Source organism: Podarcis gaigeae, assembly GCF_964106915.1.
Source record: "Podarcis gaigeae genome assembly, chromosome: 8".
NCBI classification, from domain to species: Eukaryota; Metazoa; Chordata; class Lepidosauria; order Squamata; family Lacertidae; genus Podarcis; species Podarcis gaigeae.
This window is the reverse complement of record NC_139684.1, coordinates 36,220,439-36,236,378: the sequence shown is the minus strand read 5'-3', so window position 1 is coordinate 36,236,378 and position 15,940 is coordinate 36,220,439. Positions and strand designations below refer to the sequence as shown.

At 42.5% G+C, this 15,940-nt stretch overlaps 1 protein-coding gene across 1 annotated transcript in view; it reads left to right on the top strand.

Moving 5' to 3' along the window:
- Positions 1-15,940, top strand: part of CDH13 (cadherin 13) — a 599,046-nt gene that overhangs the window by 434,161 nt on the left and 148,945 nt on the right. The window lies entirely within an intron of this gene.

Here is a 15,940-nt window from a genome sequence, read left to right as displayed (position 1 = left end):
GCTAGCTCCAAGCTGGCATGGCAGAAGGGCTTCAGTTGAATACCTGGATGGCTTATCATTCATCTGATCCTTGGCTGACCCAGATTCTTCCCCAGCCCCTTAAACTCCCCATTTCATTGGTATAAACTGGCTACCACCCACCCATAATTTAGGTCAGGACAACTGGGAGCTCCATAATGGTAGAAAGCTTCACCACCACACTGGCAGAGCCCAGTGTAACCATGCACAGTTGGGTATACGGATGCCTTGGTCTCATCCAAACCCTCTCCAGTGTGGCAGCTCTGCTAATTTCTAAAACTAGATGCAGTAATGAGCTCTGAAGCAAACCAATGAAGCTCATCTCCCACTTTGTTGGCATATGTGTGGGTTTATTTTTGAGACTGGCAGATCACTCTAAAAAACAGTTTGTCAGTTTTCCAACTCTTGATTCATAATTCTATGTCCACATCAATATTCTTTTTAAATAAAATAATAATAAATAATAATACTTTTTGCAATTATTTTGTTTTGCCAAATACATGTTTGCATGCATTTTATACCCAAATGCATGTGTTCCAATCCATGTGCAACCCAGCATAGTTGAGCTGGATCATTTATCTCTCCCACCATGGGCCAAGTTTGACAGGTTGATGGGGTTGGCCACTTGTCATTCACCCGATATCACAATGATGTCAGGCACCTTGATTTTGCAAACAACTGATCTTCAGCACTTGCACAGACTTGCACAAGCTGGAGGTTTCACATTACTCTTCAAGGAAATTAACTTAAAAATCCAGACTGAACAAAGTCCTTGAGCATTCCTACTTGGCACAAAGGCCTCTTCCCATCTTTGGCTAGTTCAGTACTGTCTGCTCTGCTGCATCAGGCCAATGGCCCATCTAGCCCAGCCCTGTTTTCACAGTAGCCAACCAGATGCTTTTGAGAACCCTGTGAGGAGGACTTGAGTGCAACAGTTTTCTCTCTCCACTTGGGGATCCCAGCAACTGGTATTCAAAAGCATACTTTCTCTGGCTGTGGTCTTCAAGTCTATTGCAGATGTATCTGGTCATTGGGCCAAGCTTTAAATCCATTCCACATTCTTACAGCAATCGAGGGTTGTATGTTTCATGTCTTTGATGCTTCAATAAAAGTTTGGTTTGAGGAAGCTATGTATGACTAATAAGGCATTGTGCCTAATTATGTTCTTTAAAGTTATAAGTTGTTGCAATTAAAACAGAGAAAAATATTGACAGACATTTGTGACATAAATGCCATCTCCTTGAAAAGAGCTAGATATATATAAATTGTTGAATTATACCCTAAAGAATGGTGCTGGTGCTGGGGAAATCTCCAGGATGTCAATCAAGGCTTCCTTTTGATTTTTCTCTTGGATCAGAGAACTTTTCTCCCCCTTCAAAACACATTGAATCAGCTGGAGAATCATTTATAAAACATGAATACGTGCGAGATTTTGCCGACTTGAGTGCTTTTCACCATTATGAGCAAGAACAAATAAATAGCTTTGGAATCTTGATTAAAATGTAGCTGTGGAATTTTGAAGGAACTAGCAAAAAAAGAAGTGCTTGCAATTGCTTCAGCACTTTGAAGCATTGGGCTTACATGCAGGCAAAGTGTTTAAAACTTTAACAATGCTGAAGGGAAAGTGTACATATACTAGGCCAAACTAGACACAACTTCAGAGGATTATTGATGCCATTTTGACAATGCAAATACCAGCATCAATGGATGGATATTCCTCAGGACCGCAGGGTGCCAGTGCAAGGGGGCTGTGACTCAAGTGGATCTAGGCAACTACGTCCTAGATTGGTGTCAGGATCTATTTTTAGGGTCTCCACAGCGTACACCATGAGACTCCAGGACCTTCAGGTACCCCTTCTCCTGAAGCAGTGACTCAGAGGTCATGGAAAAAATACATACAAATTATTTCCAAAGGGGTGGCCTGCCGGATGTGCTTCCACTTATAAACACTTAACACGCAACAGAATACGGGAAATTGGAATTGTGGTATGAAACAAGAACCTTGCCTGGGGAAAGTCAGCCTCAGATGTTTATTCCCATCTCCAGGACCAAGATGGTGGATGAACTTCAATGGAATCTTCCTTTTTAGAATCCGGGTTTTGCTTTGTGACACATTTTGCTGATTTGTTATTCATTCAGCCAGAGATCTCCAGTTGGTCTAAGGCAGTGACATTAATAGCAGAAGATATTTCCACCAGATGCTGTTTTACTAGCCATTTAGAAATGATGAGATACATCATGCTAGTGTACACTGCTTAAGTGGTGTTCCAGAATGTACCATAGTTTACTCCAGAAAGAAGGTGGGGTTCTTTTTCCTTTTCCTTTGGGCCTGGTTGTATATCAGTATAATAAACAACTGTCATGTATATTTAAAACTGCCATTCCAGGATTTTAATTATGTCATCTCCAAATAACTTCTCCTCAGAAGAAAGCCGTAGTGACAGCTTGTGGACTGAAGAAAATGAAACATGACGTGGCTCGTTTTCTTTTCCTCCTAGAGCTAAAATTTAATTTTCTTCTTCTTGACAAGAAAGTATTTTAATTAGAAATTATTTCTAAATGTGCTCTCATCCTTCCCCCCTCCATAACAATCCAGAGAGGATTTAGATGGTTGCAGATTGTATGCAAGCATGCATCTATCCACAAATGTTGTCTTTGCCTGTGCAATATTGTATTAAAGCAGGATTCTGCAGATATGAAATAGATGTCTGAATAAAGAAAGAATCTTTAAAAGAATGAGAAAAGGGACCATTTTTGAAATCCAAGTCCTGCAGAACCTTGCAAAAACAGAGATGGGGGGGGGGGTAAAGTTCAATGGTAGAAGACCTAATTTGTACACAAAAGACCACAGGTTCAATCATCAGGTATGGCTGGAAGAGATGCTTGCCTGAAATGCTGGAGATTGCTTCCAGTCATTGAGCCATCATCAGTCATATTGATCTAGACTCTAGATGGACCAATGGTCTGACATGGTATAAAGCATCTTCTGATGTTCCTAAGGGTATGGAATTTGCAAGTGCCTCCCCTGGGTCAACACATACTGTAGAATGGAGGTGGATTTCAGACTGCATCTGGGGGATACTACCTTTGAACGCTTCGTCTCCCACAAAAACCCCTCCAAGACCAATAACAAAACCCCACCACCCAGTCTGCAAATAGCATCATTTCCTGTCAGGGAGCATTGCACTGAAGTTGCCCCTGCCCTCCAGTTTAATTCAGGACAACAGCATTAGCACCCATGCTCCATGGTAGGAAATGACCGTTCTGAACATACTTCGTTTCCAGTAAAGTATGAGGCCTGCAAGCAGGATTTTACTGCTTCTAACAAGCTAGTTATCCACACCCCTTTCTGAAGGTGGGAAACACAACAAAATAAGGAGAGTGTCAAAGGCCCAGCATCCTATTCTCATAGTGGTCAAGTTGGCGCCTAAGTTTGGCAGCCGTAGTTTAACTATGCTGCTTAGGAAGAGTCACAGCTCAGTGGCACAGCATATGCACTGCATTCAAAATGAACATAAGAACTTAGGGGGAACCCCGCTTCACCAGGCCAATGGCCCATTGAGCATCATGTTTTCACAGTGACCAAGCAGGTGCCGGCAAATAGAACCCAAGTGTAGCAGTACTTGCTACACCTATGATTCCCAACAACTGGTGCTCAGGGCCACACTGCCTTTGACAGTGGAGGTAGAAATTAGAATTTGTGGAGGTAGAATGTATCATGTTCAATCAGTTTAAGGGACAGTGTAGTCAATATTAAAAGGTAAAGGTAAAGGACCCCTGACAGTTAAGTCCAGATGCAGGCGACTGGGGTTGCGGCATTCATAAGTCCATTTCCTAATTTTCCATGCAAATATGATGTAGTTATGTTATTTTTGCTTGGGATGGGGAAGTGTTGTGCCTGTTGAGTTATTTCAAAGAAGAAGCATTAAAAAGAGACAGCCTAGTGGCTGCTTTTAGAGAAATAGACATGAACCCACTCGTATGAAAGAAGCATCTCCTAAGAAGCCTTCTAGACAAAGGGTGGTGGTGAGGGGGCAGCCCTAGATTTTCAGGACCCTTTGATCCGGAGGGATGCTCTCAACCTTCTGCATTTGACCTTTGTAGATGGAGGTCGTTTCTCCTTGAGAAAATACTGGTTATAACTTTCCCAAAAAGAAATATCACCAATAGTTGCCTCATAATGAAACATTTCAGGCCTTTACAGCCTCCAGATGTTTTTTCTTGATCCGCCCCCCCCCCCCAGCCTATTGATGTCAGGTTTTTCCTTTGAGATGACCTTCAAAATATAAGAATCCCCCTGTCAAGATTTAATTCTCATCTGTACAAAGGAAGCTACTTTTCAGGAAGCACACTTCACGTTTCTGAATTCTTTGTATTAATATGTATGTTTAATTGTCTGCGAAGGATTTTGCTCAAAGATTTTCTTTTTCTTTTTCTGTCAACAAAGGAGCAGCATCCTTCTAATTCAAAATGACATAACACAGGGAGCAGAGCGTGATTGTCTTATGGAGTGGTTGTCAGAAATTCTATAAGCACCTTAGTGCCGAAAGGGCAATTACATCTGAGTGGAAAGCTGTAGATTCAATTAAAGCCGGCTTTCAGCAAGGCAGTTACAAAGGAGGGAAAGCATGTACAACTTAATTTAGGATGGGTCATAATTGTTTTAAAACAAAGTAAACATTTACAGCTTTCTAAATCAGCAGGATTCCCTTCTTCCCGATCTGTCAGACGAGGCCATCTGCCTCCCAGCCAGAAGCCACAGCAGTAGCAGAATGTTAAGCAGGATGTCCCAAACATTTAAGGGGAAGCTTTCCTGACATGCAGTTGGAAACCTTGTCCTGTCCTCTTGCTCTTATCAATTAAAATATGGTAGTGACCAGATGAGGGATGGAGAATCTGCAGCCCTGCAGAGGTGGTTCGACTCCAACTCCTATCAGCCCTGACCATTGCCCATGCTTACTGAGATTAAGGGGAGCTGGAGTCCAAAAATGGCTGGAGGGCCAGAGGTTCTCCATTTATGGTCTATATAATATAAGAGATGGCAACAATGTACTCTGCATGGTGTCTTAGAGTTCATGTGCATGGACTATCCATGTGTACTATTTAGCAAAGGGTTATAGCTTGATTGTAAAGCATCTGCCTTGCACATGGAACACCCCAGCTTCAACCTCCAGGGTAAGGACCCTGCCTGAAACTCTCCAGAGTTGCTGCCAGTTGGTGTAGACAATACTGTGCTGGTCTGACTCTGTATAAGACAGCCTCCTGTGTTTCCTATGTTTCATCTTATATTTTCCACTAGAGACAGACATATCCACCTGTCACTCTGAGATTTAAGGTATTTTCCAGGAATGGGGGACTTGCAGGACTCATGAGCCAATGTCTTTCAGATGCAAACCAAATCAAATTTATCCCTTATCCTTTATGGACCACCTGCATATAATGCACCTTAATGGCACAGGCTCCGAATGCACACTCTTTCTTCTGCAAAACCAATATTATCGAGGGGGTGGAACAGCTCCCCAATTAAGAAAGGATTCCGTATTTGAGGCTTTTTTAGTTTAGGGAAAAGGCAAGTGAGCAGTCACAGATAGAAGTGTATAAAATTATGCATGGCAAAGAGAAAGTGGTTATCAATGGCTACTAGCTATGATGACCAGGCTCTGCTTTCACAGTTAGAAGCAGCAATGCTTCTGAATACCAGTTGGTGGCAACCACAGGAGGGGAGAGGGCTCTGGTGCTCAGGTCTTCAGTCCCTGTCAGGGGGAAAAGTGGAAAATATATATATGTGCCGTGTGCTCCTTTGATAATACGACTATGCTGGACTATGATGAGCCATTAACCTGATCCAGCAGTCTCTTCCTATGTTTTAATTTAAAACTAACAATGATGTTTTCACAGACTATGCACATTGAAAGGTTTTTGTATCATCTATGCATAAGTTTTGTTGAACGCATGGTGGTTTTGGGACTGGCCCTGCTGATACAGTCTCTCCACATTTTTTATTTAGGTAAGCACCTGCTTACCTAACACAACATGTGAGTTGCATAGGAACTTATTTGTTGCATGTCAAGGGCCCCAAGCCAGCCCCCCAGAAGAAATAAATTCACAGACACAGATTTTGGTTTAAGGTTAATGGGCAAAATTTAGGCCACAACTTTATTGATTACAGCAAATGTGAGTGGTATAGGCTTAGGCATTGGCAATAAACTCTGTCTCCTGCCCACCTTGCAGGGAGTCAGAAAGGGTAAAGCACCAATGAGGGAGCCACATTGGGGGAACTTGCCTGCAGCTCTCCTCGGTGTTCTCAGAGGCCTGTCATGACCCTAGCCCTTCAAGTGGACTTCGGACAGGATCCAGGCCCCGGATTCCTTTAACGGAATACCCTTGAACATGGAGGAGCAGGCAATGGTCGACCAATGCCTAACCACCAAACCTTATAAAGTTGTGACGATTGCTAAGAGGTAGGCGAAAACCAAGTGGCCAGTGCCAATCTGCCAAACGGAAAAAAAATCCTACCCGGCCCCCAGCCTAAGACAGGCGACCAATCAAAGTCCAAAGCAAGGCCAGAGGGCACCTAAAACAAAAGGGAGGGTGGGCTGGTGTTTGGCAGAACGAAGCAGGTGCTCGGCACACATCGCATGGCCACTTTTGTACCCCCCACGATCACCCCACTCAATCGTGATTGGCCAAAAGAGGCCTGGGGTGGTATAGGCTTAGGCCTGGAGTAAAGGGCATCACTCCCCCCATGCCAGGGAGGGGGGGGACTATGTTTTGGGCACGCCCACAACCAGGACCATCATTTAAGATGATCCAATATCTGCAACATCTAGCTAAGTCACCTATTTAAACACAATGGGATTTACATTTCATTGGGGGGGGTCATTAGCTTCCAGAGGACACCAAAAAAAAAAGACTTCTGGGTGGTTGTTGTTGTTTTAATCTTTGTGGAAATATAGGGATGTGTGTATTATTATTATTTTCTGGCTGCTTAGTCCAGACACAAGAAGCCAGCATGAATGTAGAAATACAAATTTGGAATGTAGATGTTGTTTGTCGAGAAGAGATAAGCTTGGTTGCTTCCATCTTCATAGCAATGCTGCCTGTCCCCCCCCCCCCTTCTTTTTTCAAATCCTTTTCAGGACAGATAAATTAAATTTCTGGATATTATACTGCGGCAGATAAACCTAATGGATCCAATATTTACTGTAAATATTGCAGCACATAGTGATGATAGAGGCAACTTTATAAATACTTGAGCCTTTTTGCTATCAAATACCTCTGAAAAAAACTGACACTATCTGGAAAAGGTATCATGCAACGCATTATGAAAAGCATACTAGGGCATTTTGTATATCTATTTTATTAGCAAAGTGGCATTGGCACTAGGCCCCCTCCCTCCCTCACAGTGCTAAGTTACAACATATAGAGGGGGGAGGGGAAGTCAGGCAAATATATTGAATCATTTTACATGTAAATATGAATGCTATTCAAATATTGACAGAGTCTGGGATCTGATAGTAGCTTTGAAATGAACAAGGAGAAACAGCTGGCATTGAAGAAAGAGAAAGGGAAAAAATGTAGGTGTGTGTGAAGGGCAGTGACAAAAACATTAAGAGTTAATGGGGGAAAATAAGAATGGCAATCCAAAGTAACATGATTATGGGCACCATAAGAATTGTTTTTGAATTAACCTCACGGGGGAAGATGGTCCAAGAGGGCACTTCCAGGAAGCCTATTTATTGAACATTCATCCTAATTTGTTTGCAGGCTGTTTAATTTATTCTGATTTCTGTTGGCTGTTTAATTTATTCTGATTTCTTTGTTAAGAAGATGTTTCGTTAAGGCAAGTGTCACCCTGCACTGTCCATTATTGCATCTTTCTGTCACTTTCCTTATTGCAAAATGTCTGATATTTGGGGGGGTGGAGGAGTGGGTTTGTTGCAGAAGTCCTCCTGATCAACTATAACAACAGAGCCTGAATTTGCTGGCAATGGAATCCCACCTGAAAGTGGGGACAGTCTAGAATCTCACATAGTGAATTCAGTTCTCCAACTCAGGCCTCTTTCAGCACATAGCTAAACTGTTGAATTCACCCACAAGAGTTAGTGATGGCAACATTTCCCAGAGTTCATTGGGAAGAGGGATTGATGGCTAAACCATAAACTACACACCCCAAGATTCTTTGGGGAAAGCCTTGAGTGCTTGAAGTGCCTTAAATGTACGGTGAAGATGGGGCTTATGATATTAAGCTAGTAATAGGAACAGGGCTCTAAACAGAGCTAATTATATATATTTTCATGAGTTTAACTGAATAATGTTTTCTTATCTATTTGCAGTTTTATTTTAAGCTACTTGGAGAGTGCCATATGGTGGGAACAGCAGCATTTAGATTTAAATAAATTCGCTGGTATATCTCAAGGGGAGGAAGAGAGATCCCTGCAAACAGAATCTTCCCAGCAATATCTGATGATTTGTGCTCTTAATGATGTGTTGCCCATTTCCATTCCACTTCTACCTTGTTCCAAAAAGCAGCAGAAGGCAAACCAAACAATAATTTGTCAATGTCAGGGAAGGGCAGGAATCCCACTTTGGACAACACTGAGTAGGGATGTCGGGGAATTCCAACAGGTGGATAAAATCAATACAGTGAATGTGATTGGTATTCACTGTTGTTGCATACAATCACTTATGCTTTCCCCTACCCCAATTTGCATTGAAGTGAATTGGGATAGAGTAAAGTAATGTTAACTTAACTTGCTTAGTGTTCATAATTATTTTACTTGTGTAAGTTACATAATTTACAGTTACAGCAGACAGCAAGATGAATCGTGTGAGTTTTTTAGGCAGAACTGCAGCAGAATGGAAATAGTGTTGTGTGTGTTGGACACAGGGCAGAATGGAAAATGCTTAGGATAGTTCAGTTGGTAGAAGATGGGTTCAAGCCCCACATTGGGCAAAAGATCCCTGCATTGCAGGGAGTTGGACTAGATGACCCCCCCATTCCCCCCTCTTCCTGTGCTACAGTTCTATGATTCTATGATGCTGGATGCTGATTGACTATGACTTATGGGATTTCCCAGCATCCAGTGTTGACCACAAGGGGTGGGAAACTACCCAGTCTGGTATGCTGAGGTTGGGAGCTAGCTGCACACATACCCACCATGCCAAGCCACAAACACCATTCCTGATGACTTGGGGAAATGGGACGACTAATAGGATTGCCTGTTACATCACATTTACAGGTCACAGCTTTAACACATTTGAAGAAAAGTAAAGAGAAACCATTGACAACAGATTAATATGAGGAGTAAATGCTGAACAGTGTGTTCATTTTGATTTGAACAAAAAGATGCAATTTGTCAAGTTTTATAGTTAAATAATCCCATCCATTTAGTTCAGCGTGTCCCAGATGTTCAGATAAAGCCACATTATTTTAAGAATGGTGCTGTCATAGCAAACCTTTCTCTGTAAAGCTTTTCTGCATACTTTATTTATCTGCCTTTTCTTCTGCCTTAAAAAAAATACATTCATTATCTCCTACAGGCTGTGGGGTTGGGGAACGCAAACAGCAAAACAAATGGCCAGGAAAAAGAAACAGAAACAGAAAAATTGGGGGGGGGGGGGTGGAATGGGAAGGAAAGAAAGTGTTGGCAACATGTTTTTGTGTGTGTTTTCTGTTTTGTGACTTGTGCAACTTTTCCGCTTCATGGTAGAAAATTGCTTTACAAATTGCTCCGGGCAGTAAACTCAAGAAACATGTTTCCAAATTTGTTCCCCAGTCTAATACTCTCCCCACATCTCCTCACTTTGAAGGGGCTTTAACAAGTAGTTTAAATGTTGCCATTCCGCCCCCACCCCTTGCTTAGAAATTAATGGGAAAGAGCTGGAATGGGGGGGGGGAGTTTTTTTTCTGTATTTTATTTTGTTTGCTTATTTTTTATATATAAAAAATCACACCATACCAAGCATGTATAATATCACAAGTAATTTCTTTAGGGGTTTAGTCTATTCCCTCTCAGATCCCAAACCCCTTGAATAAATTCAGAATCTAGATACAGCTCTAAGAAGGAGCGTCATTTTCCTTTGGGGGCTACCTCCCTTGCAGAGCAATAGCCCCAAGGCTGACCTAATTTGCTGCTTCTGGACATGTTAAAAGAGAGAAAAAGAAGTCCTTCCAGGTTGCTAGGCAACAGCCTGAAGAATCTCTCCAACCAAGACCAGGTGGAAACCTGCATCCCATGGTTGTTTGCCAACCATAAATGACCTCTTTAAAAAAAACAAAAAACTTAAATTATGAATGTCTTGGTGCACCAGAACAGCAAGCGGAAGATAAGCCTCTTGGGGGAGTAATATTCAATGGGTATGATAGTGAAATGGTAGCTCTGCCTCTAATTACCAGTTTCCAGGACACATATAGGGTCCATTCATTTGCTTGTGGGGGTTCCTGGATGGAAGAACAGAGCTCCCCTTGTCTCCATAACTTCCAGATAGTCAAATTCCAATCAATCTGGATCACAATTCTTCAATACGCCTTCCATCTTTATCATCACCTTTATTAACAAATTTATATACTGCTTAATTCCATAACAGGCTTCAAAGCAGTTTGCAAGTATAAAAAATCAGTTACACACAAATTAAAACAGGCAATAAAATGACACAAGAATTAAAACAGGGGAGTTGGGTCATGAGGTCAATGGAATGCCTGTGTAATCTTCAAAAGCCAGATAGATAAATACCCTTATACAGGGGCAGCTCATATTTCAGCATGGAGTGCATTCCATAACACTGGTGTTACCAGTGCGAAAGCCCACCTCTGCAACACACAAGCTGGTAATCATTAGGCTGTGGCAAGATGAACTGGCTTCCATTTGTATGTGGTTGTGGCCACAGCTGAACCTAGAAGACTCAAGAGGAGGGGAAAGGCTAACCTGGATGAATAAAGTCCAGTTATTTAGTTTGGGTCAGAACAAAGGAAGGGCCATGAGAAGTTGCTGTCCATAGGAACAAAGGAAACTGCCATCAACACAGGGACATTTCACTGCAACATACAAGAGCTGGTTCCACATTTGCAAGTCCTGGCTTCTGTTCTCCTTAGCTGCAGTTGCACCCTCGAAAGAGGAGAACCCATCTGTCATCTGTATGACAACGTGTTTGGAAGATATCTCAGCATTTTTCAACCAAGGAGTCTTCAGATTAATTTATAGAATGTGGGAGTCAGCCCATTTTTTAATAGATTCCTCTTAAATCACAGTAAAAACCCATTTACAGTACATCAGCCCTTTGATCTGTGGAGTGATAGGCTATTGTGATTTGACAGGGATGTTCCTTCTTCCAAGGTGTTTGAGTGAAGAATTCACACCCGCATTTGCTGGTTTCTGCATATTCCACAATATGAATCTATTGGGGAAGTAAGCAGTATTGCTGAACCTGACAAGGATCTTCTATTGGAAATCATACTGAATATTAGCTGATGTTGTTGTAATGGACAGGTTCATAGAGACAAGAAGATAGGAAATGGCCATAATGTCTATCCATCTAGTCCAGTATAATCCACTCTGATTGGTAGACACACTACAGGTTCTCAGTCAGGTGTCCTTCATATCACCTATTAGAGCCTTTCATTGTCTCTACTGATTAGGAATGCTTTAGAATTCTGATGAAAGCAAAAACAGGAGCAGAAATTGGTGGTGCTTGCTTATTCATCCCATGTCTTGAATCCAGCGCATATGATCGGTACTCGTTGCTGCTGCTTGCAGCCCAGAAACAATATTTAATTGATTAGCCTCCTGTCCCATTTGCATCGTGCTTCTTTGCTCAGGTGAAGGCAAAGGCAATTTGAGCTGGCAATACATCACAGCATCTCGGCTGCTGCCAACATAGCACAGGCAGACAGGGAAAAGGGAGTGAGGTGCAGTGAGCTAGCAGTGGCTGGTGAGCCGTGAGGTACTGGTGGCTCAAAAAGTCTGAAAGCGGTATCACAATGGGAACGCCATACTGGTTTTAGACAGTGAATCAGAGTATTGCCCAGGGCTATTGTTGAGCTGTACAAATCAACAAGTGTACAGTGTTTCACATGGACATTTGTGTGTAGCAGCAGTGGCGGTGTAGTTATGTAGAACAAGCCCTATATAAAGTGGGGATCGGGAACCCACTTCCCTCCAGATGCTGTTGAAGTCCAACAGTATATGGAGACCTACACAGTTTCCACCCCTGATATAAATGAATCACCACCACTAGCCTCACTTCAGTAGCCTTCAGCGTTTCCTTGAAGCCCTTAATGTGTGAGTGTCTCTTTCAAAGTTGCTATGACACCGTGCAACAAATTTGAAAACTTCCTCCCTGAATCCCTAAATGATCTGACGCCACCCACCCCACCTCTGCTGTAAGTATCTTTGCCAGACACCAGCTGCCGTTAGACTGTCTGGCAAATTATTCTCCATTGTCGAGGGAAGAAAAGGTCATATATCAGTGGTTCTGATAATGAGTTTGATAACACAAGAGCAGGGTATGCATTTGCTATAGACAGAGTGCGGGAGAGCCGGGATGAGTGAGAAATGCCATCACCACCTACAGATAAATGGTAGAGCTGTGATTGAGGGCTCACCTGATTCATGAAACACTGTCAATATAATCTTCCCCAGGCAGTGAACAAACTCTCTGACTGCATTAGGTGCCTCTGTAATTGTCTTTCCCTTGCTTCATTTTATGCTCTGCGCTTGGCACTGCTTTTGATTCTCATTATTTTAACACACTTTTTTTTTTGTCTCTGTTTTTGTGAAGCTTGCCCCTGAGATCGGTTGGCTGGCAAGCTTCAATCGAGAACGGCCTCTGAACAGCAGCCCGATTGCAGTGTTCTTATCTCCCTCCCTCTCTGGAATCACACACTGGCTCAAAGCTGTTTTTGTTCAGAAATATTTCCCATACCTCCTCCATGCCTGGTCCAACCCTGCCCCATTGATGGCATCCAATGTTTCCCTGCTTGATTGGATGCCCATGTGGCCTGCTTTCCTTTCCTTTACTGGAAAAGCTGTCAAGACAGTTCTGCACTCGAAAGTGCCCTTGATTTGAAGTAGGGATGCAAGAAGGCATCATTCTCCGCTCCACCTTATATGCATCACATGCACCACTGTTTCCACTCCACTGCAGTTCATCTCTCAGCTGGAAGCCACATTATCTATTTCATTATCAGCTGTGGTGAAATTCTTATTATAATCATTTTACTATTTATTAGATGCCTTCTCTCACTGCAGAGAACTATGACTTGAACAGCTCACAACTTTAGAAAGTTCTTCCTAATGGTTTGCTGAGCAGACTTTCTTGTAATTTGAACTCCTTGCTTTGGGCCCTATCATATAGATAAATAAGGATTGTTGGCTGGAGATATGAACCAGCCACAACCCCACTTCTAACCACATACCTGATTGTAATAACTATTTGAGAGTGAAACAGGCTACTGTGGAATGTGGTGGACTCTCCTTTGCCGGAGGTTTTCAAACAGGTTGGATGGTCATCTATCAGGGATTTTTAAATTGTGATTCCTGCATTGCAGGGGGTTGAGTTAGATCAGGGGTCGGCAACCTGTGGCCCATGGGCCACAAACAGCCCATGGGGGTCATTTAAATGGCTCACTAGCCGCTCCCGAACTGAGCCATCCGCTCAACAAGTCCCCTGCACTGCGCTAAACCAGTGGAGCGGGGACTCACTTCTGTGGCGCCGGAAATCACGTCTGTGCTGATGCAGACGCAATCTGGCCCACGGAGCGATTCCTGCAGGAGTGAACCTGCCCAGGCGAGGTAAACCTTGCCGACCCCTGAGCTAGATCACCCATGGGTCTTTTCCTACTCTGAAATCCTAGTGTTCTATATTAATAGTGGGCTACATTGCAGGGCTTTTGCAAGCTATAATGCATCAGAAACACTACTTAAGCACAAAAAACTGTGTCAGCTTCTGATTCTGAATGCTTTTCAAGGGTATCCGCACAAACGGAGTGTTACAGTAGTCCAGCCAGGATGTAACTAAGGTATGTATCACCATGGCCAAATCCAACATACCATGCAATTGTATCACCCCTAAAGAAACATGGGAACTGTAGTTCAATAGTCTCTGTCTTAAGAGTTCTGAGAATTATAGTTCGGTTCCCAGGATTCTTTGGGGTTAAACTGTCCTTTAAATGTATGGTGTGTGCACAGCCTAATAGTCTTAGCATTCCATATTCAAATCGTAGCAAATTTAGCCTCTGGATTGGTGTGAATATTTAAGCCATTGCATTGTTATGATTTTAGAAGGATTTAGAAAGGTTTTAGTAGGATTTAGTTTGTGCTGAGGATCCTTGCCTTTAACAGCTGCGAAAGAGAGGGAAAAAGAGAACTCAGGTTTTGCATAAAATGTGCAGATGCCAATTTACAAGCATAGATCCACATTTAGAAATAATTACTATAATTTAAATATAAATGCATCTCAGCATATTGAGGGGAAACTGAGGCCAGGTGACCTGCATGCCTGCTCAGTTTGCTGTTGATGGGAAACTTCAAGGCTCTCCCTCCACAGGGTTCTTTATCTTTACACTGTACCTATAACAGCACTTCCAATAAAGGATGCCTTCAGGTAGCAGGGAGGTTTTCTTGGGGGGGGGAATGGCAGGGGGCAAGGAAGCACTCGGACACAGAGCTTGAAAGCATGGATCTGTGCCTGGGAAGGGTGGAGCAAAAGGTTCATGTGGATAAGCCCTCACTATAAGGCACTGGGGAAGACACTCTTTTACGTATAGTATGTCCCAGCATACCAGTGGAGTGCTTTAAGCACCAGAGTGGTATTTATTTATTGCATTTATATCTCACCTTTCTCCCCCTCCAAGGAGCTCAGTGTGGTGTGCATGGTTCTCCCCCTCCACATTTAATCCCTACAGCAACCCTGTTAGGTAGGTTAGGCTAGGAATCACTGACTGTCCCAAGGTTGCCCAGTGAGCATTATGACCTAACAAGGTCTACCAGGTCCTAGTCTGACACTCTAACCAACACACTGGCTCTCATTAGATTATCCCTCCTTGCACTTCTTGACAACAGTGAGGCTGCAACATTCTGTACCAGCTGCAGCTCCCTGACCATCTTCAGGGGTAACCCCACATAGATATTTGCATGAAAAAGGCTACTTCATCTTCAGTCTGGGTTGTTGTCTTTTTTTAATTGAAGATCTCTCTTGAGCCTGTAATGAATCCTTAAGATGTTTTACACTCTTAAATATATATCCTGAGACAAACATACTTTCTTTACTGAAGGGACCAAGCCAGAGACTTCCTACTCATCCATGTCCCGTCCTGTCAGGAGATTTAAACAGGAATTATAAGATGTTCTCCCTGTGCACAGTGATTTTCAAAAAGCAACAGTAGATGAGCTGTAATTGCATGCTGAGAAGGGGCCCCAGGGACAAGTCTAAATGATAAACTGGAAGCCTGTACAATCATTCATTAAATATAAATTATTTGGGAGTTAAGAAAAAACTAAGCATACCAAAAATATGTTCTTCTTTCCATTAAATGCTTGCTTTATTAGAGAGTGAAGAAGTCCTATGGCTGGTTCACAGAATGTTCTCCACTGTCCTTCAGCATAAACTTCTCATTGTTGCTTGATTTGTATGCTGTCTTTCCATTAAATTATAAAAATAATAATATGGCTTACAATTATGAGAATGGCAATACATAAAAAACCAACAACTGCAAGAACAATGTTATAATGACAGCAGTATGAAAAGGGCATATATGTAACAACATACCCCACAAAAATATTTCAGTGCTATAAATGTAACATTAAATCTCCGGGCAGAGGCCAAACAAACACAAACACCAAAGGGAGTGTGAACAGTTTTGCCTTAGTCACAGGAACATATGAAGCGCTCTCATATGGAGTCAGACCAAGGGTTTCAGGAA